The 17,810-nt window shown below is 48.6% G+C and overlaps 1 pseudogene; it reads right to left on the bottom strand.

Annotated features, from left to right (window-relative positions):
- Positions 1-10,312: 10,312 nt before the first annotated feature.
- LOC105484085 (small ribosomal subunit protein eS8-like) lies at positions 10,313-15,203 on the bottom strand (annotated as a pseudogene).
- Between the last annotated feature and the right edge of the window lie 2,607 nt (positions 15,204-17,810).

Raw genomic sequence — 17,810 nt, 5'->3', positions numbered from 1 at the left:
CACCCCCAGCAGGAGGGGGTGGTGCCGTCCCCAGATGTAGCGGTCCTGACACCCACGAGGCCTTTCCCAGCACCTTCAGCCCCTGCGTAGCTGCCCCTGTCCTGGATGGCACATCCTGCACACAAATGACTCTGGGAGACCTGAGTGTGCCCCACCAGCTCAGCACTGGGTTAGTGGGGCTGGAGTCCTTGTTCACCGGGCATGGCCATGAGGGACAAGCAGCAGGCCCACGAGGAGGTGGCAGGGAGGGGAGAGCTGATGAGTACAGACCTGGGCAGGGGGCAGGGAACGGGGCAGACCTGAAGGCTGTGTCTGGGGGAGACGCCATAGGACTGGATGATGGAGAGATAGGAGAATGTGTGAGAAGTGACAGCAATGGCAGGGGTCCTGGCAGGGTGAATGGGGCACTTTCCCAGGAGGGCGAGGAGCCCCTTCAGAGCAGACAGCACCTGCTGGGACTGTGGGGCCAGGGGCATGTGGAGGAGGTCTGGAGGCAGCAGGACCTGTGGATGCTTGCCTGGTGTGGGTCCTCAGGGAGGAAGGAAGGACAGCATGGGCTCCAGCAGCTGCAGGCACTTAGCCTGCGAGGCCCCTGCAGTACATCTGCCCCAGATGCTTGGCACAGCCACAGCAGGTGACTCAGGGAAGGGGCACCAGGCAAGGCTGCTGAGCAGGATCACCAATAAAATCAGGAAATAATGAGACAGAACTTTGGGCTCTGGCCAAAGCATTTTATTAGCTGACCCGTAACTCGTCCATTCTTGGTCTGGTGAAAACCCTCCAAAGTGACTGCAAGGGCAGAGCTCCGGGAGAAGTCACCCTAAAGGCAGCCACTGGAGGGGGCCACATTTAATTATCCTTTACAGTCCAGGGCTGCCAACCCACTGAGCCTGGGCTGGGAGGAGCAAGGGGGGGGTGTGTGTGTGTGTGGACGTGCACATGTGTGCATGCATGGTATATGCAGTATGTGGATGTGTGTTTGTGTGAATGTGTGGTGTGTTCCATGCAGGTGCATGCAGCACATGCATGTAATGTGTGTGTGCTATATGCTTGTGTATGTAGTGCTGTTTTATGCACATGTGTGTGCTGTATGTATGTGATGCTGTGTGCATGAGTGTGTGATATATGCATGTGTGTGTTGTGTGCTATGTGCATGTGTGTGGTGCTGTGTGCACGCTTGTGCTCTATGCATGTGTGTGGTGCTATGTGCATGTGTGTGGTGTATGCATGTGTGTGCTGTGTGCATGTGGGTGTGCTGTGTGTATATGTGTGGTACTGTGTGCCTGTGTTCTGTGCATGTGCATGTAGTGTATGCATGTGATATGCTGTGTGTATGTGTGGTGTGCATGTGTGTGGTGCTATGTACGTGTGTGTGCTGTATGCATGTGTGTGTGGTTTGTGCACGTGTGTGCTGTATGCATATATGTGGTACTGTGTGCATATGGTATGCTGTGTGCATGTGTGTGTTGTATGCACGTGTGTGGTATTGTGTGCACGTGTGTGGGGGGTAAGTGTGGGTCTGATCCCGATCTGGACTGGCCCAAGGATGAAGGAAAGCATCATAGATGGGATCCCTGGAAGCAGAGGTAGAGATGTGGGTGCAGGTTGTTTATGTGGGAGGGGATCCCAGGTGACCAGCCTGGTGGAGCCCCTTTGGGGAACTGCAGGAAGCGTCTCGGAATTCTGCTGGGCAGAGGATTTCCCCCATGTCTCCTGTGCTTTCAGGTTGCTCCTGCATGAAGGCTGAGGAGACTTCCAGGACTTAAGAAACATTTCAGAGGCAGAAATGCAGGAGCTGGACATGGTCACTGCAAGGTTCCAGCTCAGAGCCATTTGCTCAGTGTGCTGAGCGCAGGCGGAGAGCTCGCGGTGCAGGTGCAAACCTTGCTGGCCGCGGTGCACCTGTCGGGACACTCAAGATTCCCTCAGGTCCCGCATGAAGTCCACGAGGTCACCTCCCTCCTCCACCACCCCTGCTCGGATCCCCTCACCCACAGGCAGTAGGTGGCGTATCCAGGGGTGACCTGCAGTGTTGGAGCACGGGTAACCAGGCTCTCCTTGGGCCATACCTGTCTATGTTTATAACAGGACATGGAAATGAGAGGGGCCTGTGGCTCCTCTGAGTCCTAGACATCATCCCCTCACCCAGTCATGCTTCACCAGGAGGGCTGGGTGCCCCTGCTGGCAGGGACTCTTGGCCCCACCTGCTGAATCACTGGCATGAGCGGTCCCAGGTGTCCTAGAGCATGGGTTTAGGTTTGGAGAGTCCTCCTGGGTCCTGGGGAAAAGTGTCCAGCAGAGTGAAATCTGCAGGCACAGGAAGCGCCTCTCGAGGGTCTTCAGCCCCAAAGCTTGGGGGACGTTGATACTTGATGGGGCCGTCAGGTTGTAGCTGGGGGCCGGGGATGTGACCTTCCTCTTCCCTACAGAGTACCCCAGAGCACCTTTCACACTCAAGGTTTCATCTCTCCAGGGCTGTCAAATGTCAGCGTGTGTGGAATCACCTGGAATGCCTAGGAAAAGCCAGCAACCTAGGCTCAGGTGTGGGGTTGGGGTCTGGGTGGCCCTGCACTCGGTATCTGGAACAGGTGGCCCAGGTGGAGCTGATGCAGGCTGAAGACAGGCAAACTCAAGAAATGCTGGTGTACAGGGATCCAGGCTTATCATCCCCATCTGTGGTAGGCAGAATAATGACCCCTAAAGAAGGCCACTTCTTAATCCCCAGAACCTGTGGCTATGTTACCTTAGGTGCCCAAAGGGACCTGGCGGGTGGAATTAGGTTATGGATCTTGAGATGGCGAGATGATCCTGGATTATCCTGGCGAGCCCAGCGTCATCACAGGGGTCCTTACACGTGGAAGAGGGAGGCAGAAGGCAATCAGGGAGGCGGTGATGGGAGCAGGGTCTGGGAGATGCTGCCCTTCCGGCTTGGAGGAGGGGGCCATGAGCGGAGGAATGTGGGAAATGCCAAGAAACAGACTCTCCCCAAGGGCCTCCAGAAGGAACCGGTCCTGCTAACACATTGCTTGCAGCCCACTAAGACCCACGTTGGACTTCCGACCCACAGAACCGTGCTGCTTTGAGCCACTAAGTCAGCGGTAATTTGCAACCGCAGCAATAGGAAAGGAAGGCACCATCCCACAAGAGAGGCTGGGAAAATCGGGCGACGGGTGCAGGCAATGCCCAAACCTCCCACGTCTCTCACTGGCTGCCCGTGTGGGTGGGAGCCTGCGGGACTAGGCTTGGGCTACTCCCCTCCCCAGAGCCAACAGCCTGGCTGGGCAGAGTGGTCGTGAAGCAGTGCTGGCCTCCCCCGGGAGCTGGCTTAAGGCGCTCGTCCCCTAGGCCCCTGCCTAGACTTCTGACTCAGAGGGCTTGGGCAGGGCCAGGGAATCCGAGTCTGTTAGGTGCCCCAGTGGTTCTGAGCCCAGCCAAGTTCGGGAGCCACTGCCTCAACTGATTCCTTCCCGTGCGTTATGGCTGGGCTTGTCGCTTTTCCCAGGGGGCCTGCAGACAACTGGAATGTGCCACAGGCTGTCAGGGGGCAGAGGTGCCCATGTCCTTGTGGGAAATGGCCAGGGGTGCCCGTGTGTGCTCATTCAGCACAAGTGAGGCAGGCACCTTGGCGAACAGGCTGGACGCCTGGGCATACGTGTGGCAAAGTTTTAGGCTTACAGGACAGAAAACCTCCAAGCAAGAGTGAGCGGCTGCCGTGAACGTCGGCAGGAGGTGATGCAGGGAGCTGAGGTGCTGCGGGGAGCTGTGGCGAATGTGGTGTTTCTGGTGGGCCACTTGTGTGTGAAGAAGCACTGAGCGGGGCCGGGGGAGGAGACCCTGCAGGGCTGCAGAATCCCCGGGCTGAGCACAGCCCCTGCAGGGCTGCGACCTGGGAAGGTGTGTGGACCCGGGGCATGTCACCATCTGAAAGTTCTTAGTAATCTGATCTTTGAATCTGTGTTTGCTAAGTCCACTGGGACCACGGAGCATGCTTGTGAGGAAGCACATTCGCGCTGCATGTCCACGCGACTCCTCGCTTGCCTCATTCACTCTTAGGGCTCAGGACGCCCCTGTACACAAGGTGCTGGTGGGGCGACTGTTTCCGGCCGCCCAGACTCAGGCAGGTTCCAGGTAGGCACATTACTGGACTGCTGAGTCAGCGGGGCACTGACAGCCCCAGGGCCAGGCTTCCTGCTCTAACCAGAACTTGCTTCAGACAGAGACGGCAGCGGTGTCCTGAAAACCACGAATGGCTACGTGACCTGATCATAGCCTTTTTTTTTTTCCCCCTTCTCAACTTTTATTTTAGGTTCAGGGGTATAGTGCAGGTTTGCTGCATAGATAAACAGTATGTCGTGGGGTTTGGTGTGCACTTTATTTCATCACTCAGATATTAAACACAGTACCTGCTTTTTTTGTTTTGTTTTGTTTTGTTTTTTATTTTCACTCTTCTCCCACCCTCTATCCTCAAGTAGGCCCCAGTGTCTGCTGTTCCCTTCTTGGTGTCCACATGTACTCAGCGGTTCACTCCCACTTATGAGAACATGTTGGCCGGGCGTGGTGGCTCATGCCTGTAATCCCAGCACTTCGGGAGGCCGAGATGGGCAAATCACAAGGTCAGGAGTTCGAGACCAGCCTGGCCAACATGGCGAAACCCCATCTCTACTAAAAATACAAAAATTAGTTGGGTGTAGTGGCAGGTGCCTGTAATCCCAGCTACTCAGGAGGCCGAGGCAGGAGAATTGCTTGAACCCGGGAGGTGGCGGTTGTAGTGAGCCGAGATTGCACCACTGCATTCCAGTCTGGGCAACAAAGTGAGACTCCATCTCAAAAAATAAAAATAAAAAAAATAAAAATAAATGAGAACGTGTGGTATTTGGTTTTCTGTTCCTGCATTCATTCACTTAGGATAATGGCCTCCAGCTGCATCCATGTTGCTGCAAAGGGCGTGATTTAGTTCTTTTTTACGGCGGTGTTGTATTCCATGGTGTATCACATTTTATTTATCCAATCCGCCATTAATGGGCACCTATATTGAGTCCATGTCTTTGCTATTGTGAATAGTGCTAGGATGAACATATGCATGCATGTATCTTTATGGCAGAATGATTTATTTTCCTTTGGGTATATAACCAGTAAAGGGATTGCTGGGTCGAATGGCACTTCAACTCTTAGTTGAGAAATATCCAATTGATTTCTACAGTGGCTGAACTACTTTACATTTCCACCCATGGTGTATAAGCATTCACTTTTCTCTGCACCCTCCCCAGGATCTGTTATTTTTGATAATAGCCATCCTGACTTGTGTGAGATGGTATCTCACTGTGGTTTTGCTTTGCATTTCTCTAATAGTGATGTTGAGCATTTTTTCATATAGTTGTTGGCCATCTGTATGTCTTCTCTTGAGAAGTGTCTGTTTGCATCCTTTGCCCATTTATTAATGGGGTTATTTGTGTTTTCCTTGTTAATTTGTTTAAGTCCCTTATAGAATCTGGATATTAGACCTTTGTCAGATGCATATATTTTCCTCCATTCTGCTTGTTTTCTGTTTACCCTATTGATAGTCAATCTTCGTTGCAATTGCTTTTGGAGTCTTTGTCATAAAATATTTGCCACAGCCAATGTCCAGAATGGTATATCCTAGATTTTCTTTTAGGGTTTTTATAGTTTTAGGTTTTACATTTAAGTCTTTAATCCATCTTGAGTTGATTTTTGTATATGACATAAGAAAGGGATCTGGTTTTAATCTTCTGCATATGGCTAGCCAGCTATCCCAGTGCCATTTATTGAACAGGGAATCCTTTTCCCATTGCTGTTATTGTTAGCTTTGTTGAAGATCAGATGGTTGTATTTCTGGGTTCTCTAACCTGTTCCATTGGCCTGTATGTCTGTTTCTGTAGCAGCACCATGCTGTTTTGGTTACCGTAGCCCTGCAGTATAGTTTGAAGTTAGGTGGTGTGCCACCTCTGGCTTTGTTCTTTTTGCTTAGGATTGCTTTGGCTATTTGGGCTCTTTTTTGGTTCCATATGAATTTTGGAATAGTTTTTCCCAATTCTATGAAAAATGTCATTGGTAGTTTGATAGGAATAGCACTGAATCTGTAAATTGCTTTGGATAGTATGGCCATGTTAACGATACTGATTCTTCTATCCGTGAACCTGTAATGTTTTGTGTCATCTCTGACTTTGAGCAGTGGTTTGTGATTATCATTGTAAAGATCTTTCACTTCCCTGGTTAGCTGTACTCTTAGGTATTTTATTCTTTTTGTGGCTATGTGAATGAGATTGTATTCTTGATTTTGCCCTCAGCTTGGATGTTATTGGTGTATAGAAATGCTATTGATTTTTGTACATTGATTTTGTATCCTGAAATTTTGCTGAAGTTGTTTATCAGATCCAGGAGCCTTTGGGCAGAGAATAAGAGGTTTTCTAGGTATAGAATCATCTTCTGAGAAAAGAGATCATCTGATTTCCTCTTTTCTTATTTGGATGCTTTTTCTTTCTTTCTCTTGCCTGATTGCTCTGGCTCGGGCTTCCAATACTATTTTGAAAAGGACTGGTGAGAGAGGGCATCCTTGTCTTGTACCAGTTTTCAAGGAGAATAGTTCCAGCTTTTGTCCATTTGATATGATGTTGGCTGTGGGCTTATCATATTTGGCTCTTATTGAGGTATGTTCCTTTGATGCCTAGTTTGTTAAGGGTTTTATACATGAAGGGATGTTGAATTTTCCCAAAAGCCTTTTCTGCATCTCTCGAGAAGATCATGTGGCTTTTCTTTTCAGTTCTGTTTATGTGATAAATTACGTTTATTGAGTTGGGTATGTTGAACCGATTCCACATCCCAGGGATAAAGTCTACTTGATCGAGGTGGATTAGCTTTTTGATATGCTGCTGGATTTGGTTTGCAAGTATTTTGTTGAGAATTTTTGCGTCTATGTTCATCAGGGACATTGGCTTGAAGTTTTCTTTTGTTGTTGTTGTTGTGTCTCTGCCAGGTTTTGGTATCAGAATGATGCTGGCTTCATAGAATGAGTTAGGGAGGAGTCCCTCCCTTGGCCTTGATTTTTTGGAATAGTTTCAGCAGAATTAGTACAAGTTCTTCTGTATGTCTGGTAGAATTTGGCTGTGAATCTGTCTGGTCCAGGGATTTTTCTGGTTGGCAGGTGTTTTATTACTGATTCAATTTCGGAACTTGTTACTCGTCTGTTCTTCCCAATCATAGCCTTTCTTACTAGGGTTTCTTCCCTGTATCAGTCATTCACAGAGTCAAAAAACAGTGACTGAAAAGGAAAGGGGAAGATGGCTGCCCCTTAAGCTGCCCCCTTCAGCTATTTGTTACCTCAGTTTCCTTTTTGGTTCTCTAAGTCTTCCAACATCTGTTTAGCCTTCCTTTCCCTGTCAGCCTTCCACACGCATCAGTAAGCTGAAGGTGGGGAGAGGAGGTAGAATGTGTGTGGGTCAAAGTGACAATCATACCTCGCTTAACACTGGAGACACCTTCTGAGAAATGTGTTAGGCAATGTTGTCATTGTGAGAACTTCATCGAGTGTACTCACACAAACCCAGATGGTACAGCCCACTAAGCACCTAGGCTGTATCGCAAAGCCTATTGCCCCTGGGCCACAAACCTGTACAGCAAGTTGCTGTACTGAATACTGTAGGCAATGGTAACACAATACTAAGTGATTGTGTATCTAAGCAAAACATATTTATTTATTGAGACTGGGTTTCACTCTGTTGCCCAGGCTGGAGTTCAGTGGCGCGACCAAAGCTCATTGCAGCCTCCAACTTCTGGCCTTAAGCGTTCCTCCCACCTCAGCCTCCTGAGTAGCTGAGACCACAGATGCATGCCACCACATCCAACTAATTGTTTCATTTTTTGTAGAGATGGAGTCTCACTGTATCACTCAGGCTGGTCTTGAACTCTTGGCCTGAAGCGATCCTCCCATCTCAGCCTCCCAAAGTGTTATGATTACAGGCATGAGCCACCACACCTGGCCTCGAAACATGGAAAAGGTAGAATATAAATACAGTATTATAATCTTATGGGACCTCTGTCATATGTGGTCCGTGGTTGACTGAAATGCCATTATATGACACATGACTGTGGTTGCGTTAGCCTTATGCAGAGCTGCCCTGGTAAGAATTAAATATTTATGCATGTATAAGCTACACAAGACAAATTGTGTAATTTCAGTGATTCTGTGTAGGCATTAAATTCTATTTGCATTTAAAACAAGCAATGAACAATGTAAAAACAAACAGTAATGTTCATCTTACATTTTAATGATAACCTCATATTTTAGGTTTTATGTACTTAGAATAACATTAAATGGCACAAAAAAAATGCCAGGACAAGGGGAGAGAGAGTGAGTGAGAAAGGAAAAAAGTGCTTTAACATTAACAGCACAATTTCCCTGATTTTCAAACCCCACCTTTTCATTTCGCTCTGGCCCCTAAACCCTGGGATGAAGTGAGAAGTGCCTTTGCCTGGATTTCAAGAACTGCCCAGGGAGTTGGCCGGGCAGAGTGGCTCACACCTGTAATCCCAGCACTTTGGGAGGCCGAGGCAGGTGGATCACCTGAGGTCAGGAATTCGAGACCAGCCTGGCCAACATGGTGAAACCCCATCTCTACTAAAATTACAAAAATTAGCCGGCCGTGGTGGCAGGTGCCTGTAGTCCCAGTTACACGGGAGGCTGAGGCAAGAGAATCACTTGAACCCGGGAGGTGGAGGTTCCAGTGAGCCAAGATCGCGCCATCACACTCCAGCCTGGGGAACAAGAGCAAGACTTCGTCTCCAAAAAAACAAAACAAAAACAAACAAACAACAACAAAAACAACTGCCCAGGGAGATCATGGAGGCAGGCTGTGAGGGGGCATCTGTGAGCACCCCAACTGCATTCCATTCGAGAACAAGTCATGTGTAAACACGGGCCGGGCCAGGCCAGAGAGCCTGATGCTTTCCTACGAGAGCGCCATGGGGTGGATGACCTTCTGTGCCCCTCCTCTCCTTGTCCCTGCTTTGAGCTCGGTGGAGTCCGACACTGAAGAGGAGGAAGTGACATGGGAGCAAAATGAGGGGCAGGGAAGGACCCTGTCTCCTCGTACCAGATATTGAGCTGTTGTCTCTCAGCTTCAAGTCTCGCTTCTATGCTTAGCCTCAGCTGAGCTACACATCTCTCCGTTGTCAGCCGAGTCCTTGTTGACCTTGCAAATGGGAGGTTCTAGAAGGAGACAAGAAAGCTCTTCTCCTTCCCATCGTGCCCACTGTCCCGATGGTGGCATGTCAGCAACAGCCCTGCACGCCAACAGGGGCGGCCGGTTCCAGACTCAGCTTCATTCTGCTCTTCCAGGACAGCTTCATCGCCGCTCCCACAGGGGCTACCACCAGCCTGGCCATGCTGCTCCTCCCAGATCTGGTTCCCTCTCCCTGGGGCCCTTCCCTGAACTTTCAGGCTCTGACAAGCCCAGATTCTCTCTTCCCTTTATCCCTTAACCCCTAGAGGGTGGCAGCTGCCCCTTCAGCTATTTGTTACCTCCGTTTCCTTTTGGGTTCTCTAAGTGTTCCAACGTCTGTTTAGCCAAGTCCCCACATTCAATTCTTTGTTGAAATACCTAGTGTGGCTCCTGTGTCCCTGACTGGTCCCCACTCGGTGATCCAACCTGGTATCAGGAGTGGTGTCCTGGGAAACAGATCCTCAAAGATGGGGGAGCTCAAATCCATAGTGTGATGGGCCAGTGAAGTGTGGAACTTTCCCATCCCTTATCTCCTGCTCCCTACTTTGACACTAGTAGGATAAAAAAATTCAAGCTAGTAATAAAAGAGAGGAGGGATAGAAGTGAAATATGGGGAAGGGAAGGAATATCCCATGCCACCTTCCCTGCCTTCCTGTATATTGAATATCCCAAGCAGAGAAGGGAGAAGATTTATCTCTGAATGAATTTGGCAAGTTTGAATATCACACAGCACGAGCCATTTTAATAACTAAACTGAAACGGAATTTTTTGCTTAGACTAAGTTTTCTCTTTTCTATGAGAGACCAGAAAGATCATGGGATCTATCAATGTTTTCAATCAATTGCTCCCCCACTAACTGTTAAGGAGTCAGGGAGTAAAATAAAATTGCATATTAATTATGTCACATAGGCCCTGCTTATTCAACATACTGGTTATACTAGATTTTATGTTCAAATTTACCTAAATAAGATAACACAAACAATTTAAAGCAGCACTGGGATTTAGTACAACTGTTTTTCTTTCAAAAAAGTCCTGTAATTTAGGAAACTTGAATACAGACTTGGCATTAACTTTAGTTTTTTTTTTTTTTTTTTTTTTTTTTGAGACGGAGTCTCGCTCTGTCACCCAGGCTGGAGTGCAGTGGCCGGATCTCAGCTCACTGCAAGCTCCGCCTCCCGGGTTCACGCCATTCTCCTGCCTCAGCCTCCCGAGTAGCTGGGACTACAGGCGCCTGCCACCTCGCCCGGCTAAGTTTTTGTATTTTTAGTAGAGACGGGGTTTCACTGTGTTAGCCAGGATGGTCTCGATCTCCTGATCTCGTGATCCGCCCGTCTCGGCCTCCCAAAGTGCTGGGATTACAGGCTTGAGCCACCGCGCCCGGCCTAACTTTAGTTTTTAAAGATATATACTGGAAAATTTAGGGGTAAAATTTAATGATGCCAATAAATTACTTAGTAAAGAAGATATATTAGTCAGCACAGGCTGCTGTAACAAAATACCACACGCTGCATGGGTTAAACAACAGAAACTTCTTTTCTTTCTTTTTTTTTTTTTTTGAGACGGAGTCTCGCATTGTCTCCCAGGCTGGAGTGCAGTGGCCGGATCTCAGCTCACTGCAAGCTCCGCCTCCCGGGTTCCCGCCATTCTCCTGCCTCAGCTTCCCGAGTAGCTGGGACTACAGGTGCCGCCACCATGCCCGGCTAATTTTTTTGTATTTTTAGTAAAGATGGTGTTTCACCGTGTCAGCCAGGATGGTCTCGATCTCCTGACCTCGTGATCCGCCTGCCTCGGCCTCCCAAAGTGCTGGGATTACAGGCGTGAGCCGCCGCGCCCAGCTAGAAACTTATTTTCTTAAACAGTCTGGAGGCTGGAAGTCTGAGATCAGGGTGCTGGGATGTTCGGGCTCTGATGAGGACTCTCTTCCCGGCTTGCGGATGGCTGCCTTCTCCCTGCACCATTTTGTTTTTCCTTTTTTTGTTTATTTTTAAATCTTTTATTTTGGTCTTTAAACTCATTAAAAATTTTTGTTTTTTAACAGAACAATAAACACCTTTATTACATGGGTGGAGACAGAAAGGATGAGGATTTATTTGTCTTTCCAGGCCCTGATTTTCCTAAGATAGAACTCTGACTCCTTGGTCTCTAGCACGTAGCCATCTGCCTGGCCACACCGTCCTGGCCTTGACGCGGTGCTTGCCCTGCTGGAGCTGCTTCTCCGGAGGCTGACTTTGGTATTCTTTTTCCTTTCATCATATTTCTTCTGAATTCTTTAGATCAGTTTTTGTTTAAAACCTCTTCCTCCTCAGGAATCAGCTTGGCCCCTTTCTTGCGGCCCAGGAGCAGTGCATGGTAGGACTCGTGCCACCACGGTGTGTTGTCAGTGAGTATGACGCAGCTCTTCACCAGCGTCTTGGTCCAGACCAACTCATTATTGGACGCACTGTAGACAACATCCATGATGCTTGTTTTGTGATTACAACACTCTGGGCCCCAGGAGAAACTCCCCACATCCAGCCTCAGGGCACAGTGTGTTTTGTGACTTCTCTGCACATGGACTGCATGGATGTGGCGGGGGCCAATCTTGGCACTGGCAGCGGGGCACCCCAGCTCGTACTTCTTCTTGTGGTTAGGCTTTCTCTTGCCCCCGGTCTTGTGGTGCTTGTGCCAGCTATCCCGAGAGATGCCATTCGCTCAGCGCTGGCTGGAATGACCCACCTGTCTTAATCTTAATAAATGTATTTAAGCCTTCGCTTACCAAATTAGGCACATAGAGTTTGTTGAGGCCACAGACTTACAGGAATTTCAAATTTTTCCTTACCATTTCCTCTGTCACCTAGATTGCTTAGTGTATTGTTAGTCTCCAGATGTGTAAGATATTATAAAATTTATTTTCAATTTTATCACATGATCCTATGATGTTGACTTTGGGATTTACTGAGACTTCCTCTGTGGACTGATAGAGGCAGTATTCCTGTAAGTTCCCTGTGTTGAAAAGAATTTGCCTGTTGGGTCTAGTGCTCTCTCTGAGCCCAGGTAGAGAGCTGCGGCGTTCCAGTCTTCTAGTTCTTTGCTTTTTCACCCACCTGACCTGTCCATTTCTGAGAGGGGTGCATTCAAATTTCAAACCACACTTTTTGGTATTTTGTTTCTCCTCATGGTACTGTGAACCATCATACGCACACACAGTTAGTTATATATTATACATATACTACATGTTTTGTAATTTTATATATTGTTAGGTTTTCCATTTGCTCACGGCCCTTAACTCTTTTTGATTAGTGTGTTTTGGTCATTGACATTTATTTTAACTACTGGTATATTAGGGCTTATTTATGCTTTTATTTCATTTTTCCTATATTTACCATATTTTCTGGTACGAACAGACTTGATCTGTTACTTGATCTGTTACTTGATCTTCGCCAAAAATCTAAGAAGCAAGGATGATATTTTCTTTTTCTCCCCTTTTCCTGACTGAATTTCCTTCTGGCCCAAGTAATGATTTTTATTTTTGTCTATCAATTTTAACAACTTTTTTTTTTTTTTTCAGACGGAGTCTCGCTCTGTCACCCAGGCTGGAGTGCAGTGGCCGGATCTCAGCTCACTGCAAGCTCCGCCTCCCGGGTTCACGCCATTCTCCTGCCTCAGCCTCCGAGTAGCTGGGATTACAGGCGCCTGCCACCTCGCCCGGCTAGTTTTTTGTATTTTTTAGTAGAGACGGGGTTTCACCGGGTTAGCCAGGATGGTCTCGATCTCCTGACCTTGTGATCCACCCGTCTCGGCCTCCCAAAGTGCTGGGATTACAGGCTTGAGCCACTGCACCCGGCCAATTTTAACAACTTTTAAAAATGTTAGGCATCCATCCCACAAACCCAGGTGCGTCCCTAATATCCTCTCACATTCCTCTGGTCTCTCTCTCCATGTTTCATCTCCACCTCCATCAGCAGAGTTGGTATCATTCTTGGAGCTTTATGAAGTCTCATGGTCCAGAAAAACGTCCAAAGGTTCACGAGTTACTCCTCAGGACTCTCAGAAGCCACACTGACTCCTTAGTAGTTTCTCTGAAGTCAACACCAACGCCTTCAGCCACGTGTAGGTAGCTCATTACAAATGCTATTATGCAGGCACATATGTACATGGCTACCTATACCTGTGTCCGTCTATAAAATACATGTGTATACATCATGTATACATGAAGTTAAGAGACTTTTTTTTTTTTTTTTGAAACGGAGTCTCGCTCTGTCGCCCAGGCTGGAGTGCAGTGGTGCGATCTCAGCTCACTGCAAGCTCCACCTCCCAGGTTCACACCATTCTCCTGCCTCAGCCTCCCGAGTAGCTGGGACTAGAGGCACCTGCCACCACGCCTGACTAATTTTTTTTCCTATTTTTAGTAGAGACGGGGTTTCATCATGTTAGCCAGAATGGTCTCCATCTCCTGACCTTGTGATCCGCCTGCTTTAGCCTCCCAAAGTGCTGGGATTACGGGCGTGAGCCACTGCACCCGGCCGAAGTTAAGAGACTTAAAAATCTGGTTGCTTGTAAAAAATCAGTGGGGAAATTAATGACTACATACCAGTATAAACGCATGTACATACACATGCATGTAGACAGGATATAGCAGGTGGTGAAATAACATTTGGAGAATCTGGGTGAGGAAGAATTCTTTGTACTATTTTTGCAACTTTTCTTATTTCAAAATTAAAATTTAAAATGTAATGGGGTCAGCCAACAGGACACGGGACTCAGCTTTGAAAAGCTTCCCTGACTACAGTTTTGGCAAGTCAAGTCTCAAAAGAGGAATGAAAAAGCCAGAGAAATAAGGTGTGATGCTGCCTGAGGCAGCTATGAAACCAACACCACATTCTGAGCCTGACCAGTAAAGGGAAAGAACAGGGCACGGGGCTGCCTTTTGCCTGAGGCTCACCTCAGGGCCACCAAACAGCCCTGGCTGACATGCGGGAGCTCTCGCTGACAGCAAACTGCCAGCACATGATGGCAACAGGACAAATTAAGGAAATCACTCTTCCCCGAGCCCTCAAAGAATTCTTGCTCAAGGCCAGGATTGTCAACTGAGGCCAACAGCATGTGACATGTGGATGAGGCACCCCCAAAGGAAGCCCACGTGGACAACTTCCTCTTCACAGGGAGGAAAATGTGACTGAGGGATGGAGGACTGGACTGTCATCACGCTAGCCAGTGGCCAATGTTAGCATCACTGGCCTGGTGTGATGGCTCATACCTATATTCCCAGCACTTTGGGAGGCTGAGGAGGGAGGACTGCTTGAGCCCAGGAGCTTGAGACTAGCATGGGCAACAGAACAAAACCCTGCCTCTAAAAAACATGTAAAAATCAAAAATCAAAGTTTTAGCATCACTGACAGAGGGTTAAAAAGATATGAAGTGTCCTTTGGTGTGATTTAATAGAAAGGACACAAAATCACTTAAATGTATTACAACCAAAAGATGCAGGTGAACCTAGCAAAGCTTTATCTGTACCTTCCAGATTCCAGGAGATCCTGGGGATGGGAGCAGGTCAGGGCAAACTCTTAGAAGTGGCCACACAAAGCTGGAGGGTGCACACCCTGCAGCACAGCCTACCCTGCCTGGCACTGTTAAGTTGGTTCAATGGAGGATAAGAAGATCCTTAAGGACACGACAACCAGAAAGCAGGCACTATGAATGCATGGGTGTTGACTAGGCCCTGGAAAAAAAGGCAAGGGATGCTCAAGGCGATAAACATCTGAAGTCACACCCAGCGTGAGCCAGGCTCTGTCCTGATGGAGACATTTTTGTAGTCATCAGGCAACAGGAGAGCTGCCTGGCGTCAGCTGTACGGTCCTTTGCGGAATCAGAGTCACGCAGCCTTCAAAACACATCACTTCTTTATTCACGCTGAAAAAAACCAAGGCCACTAAGTGCCCTGCTCCCTCACTCACTCGGACCTACAGACACGGGGACAAAACTAGTCATGTTTTCTAAGTGGCCACAGGATAGCAAAAGTGTGGCTATCAAGGGGGAGGCGGGCGCTCACCACCTGCCCCTCTCAAGTAAAAATAAAAGAAAGCACTCTGAGATCCAGGGAGGGTGCCAAACTCATTTCTTTTTCTTGAAATGTGACTAGTAAGTGGAGCAGAGAGTGACGCTGAAGTGCATTCATGCTTTCCGTGACCCATCCATCAAGCTCCTTCTCTGTGACCTTGCGGCTGAGTGCTGAGGCTGCAGAGCTGAACTGCCCTGCTGACGGGGAGACAACAGCCACGTGGACGTGTCCTGATGACTGCCTGAAGGTGCTGCTCATCACCAGGCAGATGAAGGTTCGGGAGACACGTTCATGCCATCGGACCACAGATGTCAAGTTGGGAGAGAATGTTTATGACGATGACAGAACTGGGATTGACTGTAACATCACAAAAACTGAGATGGGCCTAGACCCAGCGTGTGACATGGCTGTCGAGACTAAGGCCACCCGAGACTGTGTTAATTAATGGGGGCCCTTAGAGGGTGCCCTGCTCAGGCTGTATCTCAAATACTGTGTCTACTTCTGGGCCCATGTTTTAGGGGTGCAGCTGACAAGTGGGTCCCCAAGGTGGTGAGGCTCTGGGGGATTTTATTGTTAGAGAATGGGTCTCACTCTGTCGCCTAGGCTGTAGTGGTCTGGTCAGTGCTCACTGCAGCCTCCCACTCCTGGGCTCCAGCCATCCTCTTGCCTCAGCCTCCCCAGCAGTGGCAGCTTTTTCATAGGAGAGGGGGTTGGATGAACTTTTGAGTTTAACACAGAGAAGGGAAGACTTGGAGCTGACCTATCCAATTAACACGTTAAAGCCTGCTACTAAAAGCAGGTCAGACTTGCTCTGTTTTGCCTAGAGGAAAGGTCTAGGGCCCAAGGGCAGAAGGTACGGGAGCCAGGCGTCAGTTCCATTTAAGAAAGAACGTTCCAGCAGTTAAAAGTACAAACGATTCAGTGGGAAAGGAATTCCCTTCTTGTGAACAGGGGCTGGGTGACCAGCTGTGAGGAACTCTTCAGGCTGAGTCCTACTTGAAGGTGTGTGACGCAGAGAGCCCCCCTGTGCATTCCGCTCTAGATGCGCAAATGAAGTTCACTTCAAAGCACACTTAAAAATGTGTGAATGAAATTAATTTCAAAGCACATTTATAAAAGCTGTAAGAAAATCACAGGGAGTTTGAGGGAAGAGGAGAGAATATATTTTTGGAGAATCAATTTAAAATACGGTTTTAAGTGAAAGAATTTATTTCAAAGCTCAGCACAGAACCACTCCTTTAGGAGACTGTTTAATGATAGTTGTGTCTTTGTACATTTCCATCTAGCTCCTGAGTTCCACATGGAGGAAGTGATGGCAACTACCCAGTTCGCTGGAACAAAGTCGTTGTCTTTTCTTTCTGCCATCAAGTAAGAACACCAAGCAGTGCTGGGGCTGAGTGACGATGCCCTGTGCACACCCAAGATTTGTGTACAAACGAGTCAGGCCCAGCAAGGGCAGAAAAGGCAGCAGAACCCTCCTGAGGCTCCGCTCCCTGAGAACACGAAGCATCTAGGAGCTGCATCTAGAAAGGGGCTTTTCATCCGGGCACAGAGGCTCACGCCTGTAATCCCGGCACTTCTGAGGATGAGGCAGGTGGATCGCTGGAGCTCAGGAGTTCGAGACTCACCTGGCCAACACAGGGAAACCCCATCTCTACTAAAAACACAAAAATTAGCTAGGCACGGTGGTGCATGCCTGTAATCCCGGTTACGTGGGAGGCTGAGGTGCCAGAATCGCTTGAACCTGCGAGGTGGAGGTTGCAGAGAGCCGAGACCACGCCTCTGCACTGCAGCCTGGGCGGCACAGTGAGATTCCGGAAAGAAAAAGAAAGAAAAACGAAGGAAGGAAGGAAGGAAGGAAGGAAGGAAGGAAGGAAGGAAGGAAGGAAGGAAGGGAGGGAGGGAGGGAGGGAGGGAAGAAAGGAAGGAAAGAGGGAGGGAGGGAGGGAGGGAAGAAGGGAGGGAGGGAAGGAGGGAGGGAGAGAGGGAGGGAAGAAAGGAAGGAAGGAGGGAGGGAGGGAGGGAAGGAGGGAAGGAAGGAAGAAGGAAGGAAGAAAAAGAAAGGAAGGAAAAGAAAGAAAAGGAAAAGAAAGGAAAAGAAAAGAAAAGAAAGGGGCTATTCACATGGTATCCACTGGGGTCCAGGGCTCCTCTGAAAGCTTGGCAAAAATTCTGTGCTTATGGCGTTTTTCTTGGGAGAAGGTAACAGATGTCAGCAGATTCTCAAAAGTGTTTATGACTAAAAGAGGAGAGTGAGATTTGCAAGAACGCGCTGCCCACGGGGTCAGGGCAGACCCACCGCTCCTTCTTGGTGCTGTGAGGTGCCCTTCTTTCTCGGGCGTAAGGCTTTCTCACTGTTGTAGGGTGGGGGGTTAGACAGAATGATTCTGGATTTCCCTTCCAACTCTAAACACCATGGAGGAGAACTGAGGCAGCAAACACTCGTGCTCACAGTGACCCTCGGGAACCACGGCCTTGGTCGTTCTAACTGCAGAAGAGCATGTGGTCTCCAGGCCTTGAGGACTCAGCCTGTGACC

Source organism: Macaca nemestrina, chromosome 6 (assembly GCF_043159975.1).
Source record: "Macaca nemestrina isolate mMacNem1 chromosome 6, mMacNem.hap1, whole genome shotgun sequence".
Classification (NCBI taxonomy): domain Eukaryota; kingdom Metazoa; phylum Chordata; class Mammalia; order Primates; family Cercopithecidae; genus Macaca; species Macaca nemestrina.
Note: the sequence above shows the minus strand (reverse complement) of the source record. Positions and strands in the feature narration are given on the sequence as shown.